Consider the following 6,959-nt stretch of genomic DNA (forward strand, 5'->3'; position numbering starts at 1 on the left):
AGAGTCAAAGAGACACACGAGAAAGAATCAGAGTCACACAGAGAGAATCACAGAGAGAGTGAGTCAGGGAGAGTCACACAGAGAAAATCAAACAGAATCAGAGAGGTAGAGAGACAGAGATGCAGAGAGACAGAGAGAGCGACAGAGAGAGTCAGAAAGACAAAGAGATAGTCAGCGAGAGGGTCACAGAGAGAGTCAGGGAGAGTCACACAGGGAGAATCACGGAGACAGAGAAACAGAGAGAGAGAGAGAGAGGAGATGGGGTCGTCAGAGGGGGCGAGAGACTGGGGAAACGGATGTGGCGTTGGGGCCCAGGACAGGCAAGCCGGAATGGGTCGCCGGCCGGAGAGAGAAGGGCACTTGGAGCGAGGCAGAGAGAAGGTCCTGTCTTGCTCCAGGCCGGGAACCCGGCGTGCCTCGGTTTCCCCACCTGTCACCCGGGGGTTGGAGCGAGGAGGGTCACGAGCGGGAGATACCAGCGAAGGGCCTGACCAGGAGGCGGAGGAGGAAGTGAAGATCTCAGTGGGGGCCGAGAGCCCCCTCATACACGCACCTCATCAGCCCCCCTCTGAAGACTCTCCCCAGGGCTTAGTCCAGTGCTCTGCACACAGGAGAGCGCTCCATAAGTCCCCGGGGGGCCCTGGGGGCCTGCCACGTGGTCAGGAGAAAGGGAAGGTGGGGACAGTGCGAAGAGAAGGAGCAGCCCCTCACCCAAATCCCGGCATGGTTCTAACCAAGGGGTCCCCCCGCCCCAGCCAGAACCCCAATCGTCCAGCTGTCCGGAGGGCAGACCCCACCCCCAAGGTCAGCTCCAACAAGGGTTGGCCCACCTTGCCCCGGCCCTCCCTCTTCCCTCCCGGGCCCGCCAGCCCTCATCAGCCCCTGATGCTGGGTAATGAAGCCGTTAAATAATTCATTGCGATTAATTAAATGCCGATTCGTCAATGGCCTCACCGGGTAACCAGGTTGGGAAAAGGGGGAAGGGAAGCAGGCGGACCCAGGCGTCCGGTCCCCCGATGCCCAGGGTGTCCTCAGGCCTCTCCCCACCCAAGGCCCGGTGTGTGTCTGCCACCGCATCACCACTACCGTCCACCCAAGTCGACACCTCTCCAGAATGAAAAGGGCTGCATCCCGGCCCTCCCTCCCTCTCCGGCCTCCTTCAAGACCCCTCTCTCCTCCCAGAACGCCTGGATCCTGCTTCCCCAGACCTCTCCCCTCCTATAACGCCCCCTCCTCCTCCTCTAAATCCCTCTCCCCGCCCAGATCCGGGCTCCCGAATCCCCCCAGAGTCAGCCCCAGTGGCCCCCAGCCCTGGGTAAGCCACCAAACCATTAGGAAAGAAAGTTCATTTGCATAAAATTGCCTTTCTGAAATGATTACCCTTGTAACGGGCTGTCAGAGAGCAATTTATACCCCACACCGGGGAGGGGAATTTGCATCTCGTTAAACTCCGAGTCGTAATTATTTATATCCAACAACCCTCCTGAATATTGCATCGATTTTATTTTGGGGAGGGAGAGAGGAGACAGGGAGAGGCGGAGATGGGGCAGAGACGGGGGGGGGGGAGGGAGGGGGAAGAGAAAGGGAGAGAGAGAGGGAGGGAAAGGAGAAAGACCGAGGAACTCGGAGAAGGAGTGGAAAAGGGGGACAAGCACTAAGGATCGAAGGAGACACAGAGAGATGGCAGAAAAAGAGAAAGCGAAGGAATTATGGGAGAGCAGGATATACAGAGAAAGAAGGAGGGGGACGGTGGAGAGGGAAAGAGGGACAGAGACAGAAAAGGATTTGGGGATAGGAGGGAGTGGAAAAGAGAGATGGATCTTAATTCCACCTGATGCCCGCCCCTCAAAAAGGGCTCGCCTGCCCCGGCCCACTCCATGCCACTTTAATCATCTCTCAGCCCAGGACTGGGACCTCCAAATTGAGCCCCTTAATACCACCCCCATCTCCTCCCTCCCCTGTTTTTCTCTCTTGGGCAACCTGCCCCCCATCCATCTCTGGGGTGTATATATATATATATATATATATATACACACACACATATATATGTTTGTACATATTCATTACTCTATTTATGTATTTATTTATTTTATTTGTACATATCTATTCTATTTATTTTATTTTGTTAGTATGTTTGGTTTTGTTCTCTGTCTCCCCCTTTTATACTGTGAGCCCACTGTTGGGTAGGGACTGTCTCTATATGTTGCCAATTTGTACTTCCCAAGCGCTTAGTACAGTGCTCTGCACATAGTAAGCGCTCAATAAATACGATTGATGATGATGATGATGGGGTCTGGCTAGTCCCAGCCCACGTAGCTCAGAGCCCATCCCCTCTGCCCCTCTCTTTCCCCCTAATTTCACAACCTCTCAGAGCCCAGACATCCACCTCTCCCCACCCTTCGTCCAGGTGTCCCGCATGCCACCCCCTCCCCAATAACTCTGTAACCCCACTTCTTCCCCCCTGACCCCACCTCCCTCTCCCTAGACGACTGGGTTATATATAGCCTCTTCGTTTGCGGCTCCTCATTGGGTAATGGGGGATAATTAAGATGCGCGGGCTAATTAGCCAATCAAATTAAATGCAGCACCTGCTCCCCGACTGATTGATGCCCCCGCCCCCCATACTCTAGGGAGAGGGGAGGGGCAGTGTGCAGGCCAAGCAAGGGTGGCCATGGGTGGGGGGCACCGATGGACCCCAGGGGAGGGAAAGGCTGTCGGGAGTTGGGGAGAGGAAAACATTTTTCTCCTCTCTGTCAGTCTCCTCCAAATCCTGCTCCCTTTCCTTCCCTGTCTCAACAGCACTCTGTCTGTCTGTTTGTCTGTCTCTGCCTCGCTCTCTCTGCCCTCCCCTCTCCAGACTCTATTTTGGGAGGGAATTAATTAGCTATCGATTTCCGCTGGCTGAGGGAATGGGATTTCGTGTTGCTGTCCACACGTCCCGGCTCGGGGAGGGGCGAGGAGGAGGAGGAGGAGGAGGAGGAGGAGGGGCTCCATCCCGGGGTGGGGGGCTGGGACGTCCCTCCCCCAGCCCCCAGGAGTATCAGGGGGGTGGGCTGGGCTGGGTTAAGATTCAACAGGCTGGAGGTAATAATAATAATGGCATTTACTAAGTGCTTACTATGTGCACAGCACTGTTCTAAGCGCTGGCGAGGTTACAAGGTGATCAGGTTGTCCCACGGGGGACTCAAAGTCTTAATCCCCATTTTACAGGTGAGGTAACAGAGGCCCAGAGAATAATAATAATAATAATGGCATTTATTAAGTGCTTACTATGTGCAAAGCACTGTTCTAAGCGCTGGGAAGGATACAAGGTGATCAGGTTGTCCCACGTGGGGCTCACAGTCTTAATCCCCATTTTACAGGTGAGTTAACTGAGGCCCAGGGAAGTGAAGTGACTTTCCCGGCTGACAATTCTTAATGGCATTTATTAAGCACTTACTATGTGCAAAGCACTGTTCTAAGCGCTGAGGAGGATACAAGGTGATCAGGTTGATCCACATGGGGCTCACAGTCTTAGTCCCCATTTTACAGATGAGGTAACTGAGGCCCAGAGAAGTGAAGTGACTTGCCCAAAGTCACCCGGCTGACAATTCTTAATGGCATTCATTAAGCACTTACTATGTACAAAGCACTGTTCTAAGCACTGAGAAGGATACAAGGTGATCAGGTTGTCCCACGTGGACCTCACAGTCTTAATCTCCATTTTACAGTTGAGGTAACTGAGGCCCAGAGAAGTGAAGGGACTTGTCCAAAGTCACACAGCTGACAATTGGCGGAGTCGGGATTTGAACCCATGCCCTCTGACTCCAAAGCCCGTGCTATTTCCACTGAGCCACACTGCCTTCTCTAAGGAAGTGGAGGTAGAGGAACTCCGGGACAAAGTGTCAAAACTTCCAGAGTCTGGAGGAGATGGGCAGAGGATCCAGTCACTGGGGCAGTGTCATCATCATCATCAATCGTATTTATTGAGCGCTTACTGTGTGCAGAGCACTGTACTAAGCGCTGGGGAAGTACAAGTTGGCAACATATAGAGACAGTCCCTACCCAACAGTGGGATCACAGTCTAAAAGGGGCAGAGTGCTGAGGAGTGGGAGAGGGGTGAGGGGTGACCAGGAGGTGACAACCGACTGAGGGACGAACTCGGGGGGCGGGATGGGGACGAGAGGTGTGGGTCTGAGGCAGAGTTGGGAGCAGCGCAGGGGGCCAGGAGCCTGGATCCTGGGAGAAGAGGTGAATTTGAACTGAAAAGCAGGAGCTAGAGAGGCAGGGCATAGGGTTTAGCGGGCTGATGGGCAGACTGGAACTAGGGAACAGGATTTATCAATAAAAATAATAATATTAATAATAATTGTGCTATTTAAGCACTTACTGTTTGCCAAGCACTGTACTAAGCTCTGGGGTGGATACAAGCAAATTAGGGTGGACACAGTCCCTGTCCCAAGTGGGGCTCCCAGTCTCAATCCCCATTTTACAGATGAGGTAACTGAGATCAATCAATCATATTTATTGAGCGCTTACTGTGTGCAGAGCACTGTGCTAAGCGCTTGGGAAGTACAAGTTGGCAACATATAGAGACAGTCCCTACCCAACAGCGGGCTCACAGTCTAAAAGGGGGACCTGAGATGCAGAGAAGTGAAGCGGCTTGCCCAAAGTCACACAACAGGCAAGTGGCAGAGTCAGAATTAGAACCCACAACGTTCTGACTCATCCTCTAAGAGAAGAAACGTGGCTCAGTGGAAGGAGCCCGGGCTTTGGAGTCAGAGGTCATGGGTTCAAATCCTAGCTCTGCCAATTATCAGCTGTGTGACTTTGGGCAAGTCACTTAACTTCTCTGGGCTTCAGTTCCCTCATCTGTAAAATGGGGATTAAGACTGTGAGCCCCCCGTGGGACAACCTGATCACTTTGTAACCTCTCCAGCGCTTAGAATAATGCTTTACACATAGTAAGCACTTAATAAATGCCATTATTATTATTACACCATGCTGCTTTATGATTTCTGGTAATGGGCTCTGTCTGCAAATTCTAGACTGTGATCCCATTGTTGGGTAGGAACCGTCTCTATATGTTGCCGACTTATACCTCCCAAGCACTTAGTACAGTGCTCTGCACACAGTAAGTGCTCAATAAAAACGATTGAATGAATGAATGCATAAGTGAAGGGAGGGGAAATCAGTCACATTTATTGACTGCTTACTGTATATAGAGCACTGTACTAAGCGCTTGGGAGATACATTCATTCATTCATTCATTCAATCGTATTTATTGAGCACTTACTGTGTGCAGAGCACTGTACTAAGCGCTTGGGAAGTACAAGTTGGCAACATATAGATATATTCCCTGCCCACAACAAGCTTACAGTCTAGAGGGGAAAGTTTGGATCCTAGACAGGTTTGATCAGGCAGAAGCCAATGGAACGGCAAGGGGAGGGTCTCAAACCTCAAGATTTATTACTCTATTTATTTTACTTGTACATATTTACTATTCTATTTATTTTGTTAATGATGCGCATTTAGCTTTAATTCTATTTGTTCTGACGACTTGACACCCTTCCACGTGTTTTGTTTTGTTGTCTGTCTCCCCCTTCTAAACTGTGAGCCCGTTGTTGGATAGGGAACGTCTCTATATGTTGCCGACTTGTACTTCCCAAGCGCTTAGTCCAGTGCTCTGCACACAGTAAGCGCTCAATAAATCCGATTGAATGAATGAATGAATGAAGGCCTCGAGGGCTGCTGTTACCTTATCAATTTTCAGTCCACTGTCACTGGCTCCTCCCTCATCCTTGTTCACCAGCCTGTAGGAGGGAGTGGGGTGGAGGGGTGATGGAGTTCAGAGGTGCATGTGGAGGAGACAGTCATTCAATCGTATTTATTGGGAGCTTACTGTGTGCAGAACACTGTACTATGCACTTGGGAGAGTACAATATAGCAATAAGCAGACACATTCCCTGCCCACAACGAGTTCATGCATGAATGTGTGTGTTGTGGGGTGTGGGTGGGTGGGTGTGCCTCTTTGTGGGGAAAGGGTTGTGGGTTTGTGTGGTGATTCCCTTGAGGGAAAGGGTGTGTGAGTGTGTGTTACCAAGACCGGAGATGGGGTGCCAGGGCCCGGCCTGAGTCCATGAGGGCCTGGGCAGAGGCCAAGGGAGGGAGGGCATCTTAGGGTGAGGTCCCCCGGATTCCCCCTGGGCCAGAGGTTGGAACCATGTGGGTTAGTCAGGCGTTTAGTCAGTCAGTCATATTATTGAGCGCTTCCAGGTGCAGAGCACTGTACCAAGCGCTGGGGAGAGTAATAATAATAATAATAATAATAATGGCATTTATTAAGTGCTTACTATATGCAAAGCACTGTTCTAAGCCCTGGGGGGCTACAACATAATCAGGTGGTCAATCAATCAATCAATCATATTTATTGAGCGCTTACTGTGTGCAGAGCACTGTAATAAGCGCTTGGGAAGTACAAGTTGGCAACATATAGAGACGGTCCCTACCCAACGGTGGGCTCACAGTCTAGAAGGGGGAAACAGAGAACAAAGACAAACATATTAACAAAATAAAATAAATAGAATAGATATGTACAAGTAAAATAAATGGAGTAATAAATATGTACAAACATATATATAGGTGTTGTGGGGAAGGGAAGGAGGTAAGGCAGAGGGGAAGGAGGGGTCTCAGTCTGGGAAGGCCTCCTGGAGGAGGTGAGCTCTCAGTAGGGCCTTGAAGGGAGGAAGAGAGCTAGCTTGGCAGATGTTGGGAGGGACGGCATTCCAGGCCAGGGGGATGACGTGGGCTGGGGGTACCATGTGGTCCCATGTGGGGCTCACAGTCTTCATCCCAATTTTACAGATGAGGTAACTGAGGCCCAGAGAAGTTAAGTGATTTGCCCAAAGTCACACAGCTGACAAGTGATGGAGCTGGGATTAGAACCCATGACATCTGACTCCAAAGTCCATGCTCTTTCC

The sequence above is a fragment of the Tachyglossus aculeatus genome, chromosome 22 (assembly GCF_015852505.1).
Source record: "Tachyglossus aculeatus isolate mTacAcu1 chromosome 22, mTacAcu1.pri, whole genome shotgun sequence".
Taxonomy (NCBI): Eukaryota; Metazoa; Chordata; class Mammalia; order Monotremata; family Tachyglossidae; genus Tachyglossus; species Tachyglossus aculeatus.